Raw genomic sequence first — 2,635 nt, 5'->3', positions numbered from 1 at the left:
GTGGCTAATGGTGTGCTTGTCTGTAATCTCTGTATCTCCTTTGGTGAAGTGTCTGTTGAAATATTTTATTTTTTTATATGGGTTGTTGGTGTTCTTATAGTTGAGTAGTGAGAGTTATTTCTAGAGTATGGACACCATCCTTTGTAGGACGTACAATTTACAAATGTTTTCTGCCAGTCTGTATCTCATCTTTATTCGCTTAGCTGAGACTTTCACGAAGCAAAGGTTTTTTTAATTTCATGAAGTCCCCTCTATGATTTTTTTCTCTTATTAATTGTCTGTTTGGCATCATAACTAATGTTCTGCCTAATCTGTGGTCACAAAGATTTTCTTCCAAAAAAGTCGTAATTTTGCATGATATATTCAGATCTATGATCCAGACTGAGTTAGCGTTTGTATTAGGGGTGAAGCATAGGTTAAGGCCCAACAATTTCTGCATCAGGTACTTCAAAAGTCGGTTGTTACATGCATAGACATCTAGGATTGTTATGTCTTTGTGGTGAATTGACACTTTGATCTTTATGTCATGTCCCTCTTTATCCCTGGTAGTTTTCCTCGCTCTGGACCCTACTATGACATTAATGTGGCCACTCCAGATTCCTTGACTAGTATTTATGTATCAGTTTATCCTTTGATTTCTTAACCCACCTTTATCATATTTGAAGCTCATTATAGACAGCCTATTGTTGGGTCATGGATTTTAATCCATTTTGACAATTTATTTTTATTCTTTCGTGTGTTTAGACCATTTATGTTTTATTTTGTTGTGCAAAGAACACTTAACATGATATCTACCCTCTTAACAAACTTGTAAGTGTAAGGTCTATTATTACTGACTATAGGGAAGCCATTTGCATTTATTTTTTTGACAGATATTACAGCATTTTATTTTTATTTTTTTTTTCTAAATTTTTATTTAAATTCTACTTAGTTGACATATAGTGTAATATTGGTTGCAAGAGTAGAATTTAGTGATTCATCACTTACATACAACACCCAGTGCTCATCACAAGTGTCCCCCTTAATCCCCACCCCCATCTCTCCCCTCCCCCACCCACCTCCCTCCATCAACCCTCAGTTTCTTTTCTCTTTCTTTTCTCAGTTTCTCTTGTGGTTTGTTTCTCTCTCTCTTTTTACCCCTTCCCATATGTTCATCTGTTTTGTTTCCTAAATTCTATGTATGAGTGAAATGATATGGTATTTGTCTTTCTCTGATTGACTTAATACACTTTAGCTCCATCCACGTCATTGCAAATGGCAAGATTTCACTCTTTATAATGGCTGAATAATATTCCATTGTGTGTGTGTACATATACATATGATATACATACACACACACACACACACACCCCACATCTTCTTTATCCATTCATCAGTCCATGGACACTTGGGTTCTTGCCATAATTTGGCTATTGTTGATAATGTTGCTATGAACATTAGGGTGCATGTATCCCTTTGGATCTGTATTTTTGTATCCTTTGGGTAAATACCTAGTAGTGCAGTTGCTGGATCGTAGGGTAGTTCTATTTTTAACTTTTTGAGGAACCTCTATACTGTTTTCCAGAGTGGCTGCACCAGTTTGCATTCCCACTGACAGTGCAAGAGGGTTTCCCCTTTCTCTGCATCCTTGCCAACACCTGGTATTTCTTATGTTGCTAATTTTAGCCATTCTGACAGGTGTGAGGTGGTATCTCATCATGGATTTCATTTCTATTTCCCTGGTGATGAGTGATGTTGAGCATTTTTCATGTGTCTGTCAGCCATCTGTATGTCTTCTTTGGAAAAATGTCTATTCATGTCTTCTGCCCATTTTTTTTTTTTAAAGATTTTATTTATTTATTTGAGAGAGAGAGAATGAGAGAGAGCACATGAGAGGAGGGAGGGTCAGAGGGAGAAGCAGACTCCCTGCTGAGCAGGGAGCCCGATGCGGGGCTCGATCCAGGGACTCCAGGATCATGACCCGAGCCGAAGGCAGTCGCTTAACCAACTGAGCCACCCAGGCGCCCCTCTTCTGCCCATTTTTAACTGGATTGTTTTTTGGGTGGTCGAGTAAAAATATGGAATACTTCGCGAGTTTGTGTGTCATCCTTGAGCAGGGGCCATGCTAATCTTCTCTGTGTCATTCCAACTTTAGCGTATGTCTGCTAAAACAAGCACTACATTTAATGTAATTATTGGCATGTCTGGATTTGTTCTACCGTTGTATTATTATTTTCTATTTGCCTTTTTTTAACCTACATTTGTCTTTTCCTGCCCTTAAAAAATTATCTGAAAACTTCTCAGTGCTCTGTTGTAATTTATCAGTTGGGTTTTTTGACTATGTGTTTTGTGCATGCACTTTTTTAGTGGATTGTGTGGGGCAAACAAGTATATCTCTAAGTTTACCTCATAATCTACGTCATGTCAATATTTTACCACTTCAGGGCGCCTGGGTGGCTCAGATGGTTAAGCATCTGCCTTCGGCTCAGGTCATGATCCCAGGGTCCCGGGATCGAGTCCCGCATCGGGCTCCCTGCTCCTTGGGAGCCTGCTTCTCCCTCTGCCTCTCTCTCTCTCTCTCTCTCTGTCATGAATAAATAAATAAAATCTTTAAAAAAAAAATATTTTACCACTTCAGGTAGAACATAGATCCTCA

At 38.7% G+C, this 2,635-nt stretch overlaps 1 non-coding gene across 1 annotated transcript; it reads right to left on the bottom strand.

Annotated features, from left to right (window-relative positions):
• Positions 1–2,051: 2,051 nt before the first annotated feature.
• LOC145717208 (U6 spliceosomal RNA) lies at positions 2,052–2,155 on the bottom strand. Its single transcript, XR_014140277.1, has one exon. It is a non-coding gene; the product is annotated as a U6 spliceosomal RNA (small nuclear RNA).
• Between the last annotated feature and the right edge of the window lie 480 nt (positions 2,156–2,635).

Source organism: Leptonychotes weddellii, chromosome 14 (assembly GCF_054177405.1).
Source record: "Leptonychotes weddellii isolate Sample4059 chromosome 14, ASM5417740v2, whole genome shotgun sequence".
In the NCBI taxonomy this organism is placed as follows: domain Eukaryota; kingdom Metazoa; phylum Chordata; class Mammalia; order Carnivora; family Phocidae; genus Leptonychotes; species Leptonychotes weddellii.
This window is presented reverse-complemented; position numbering and strand designations above follow the sequence as displayed.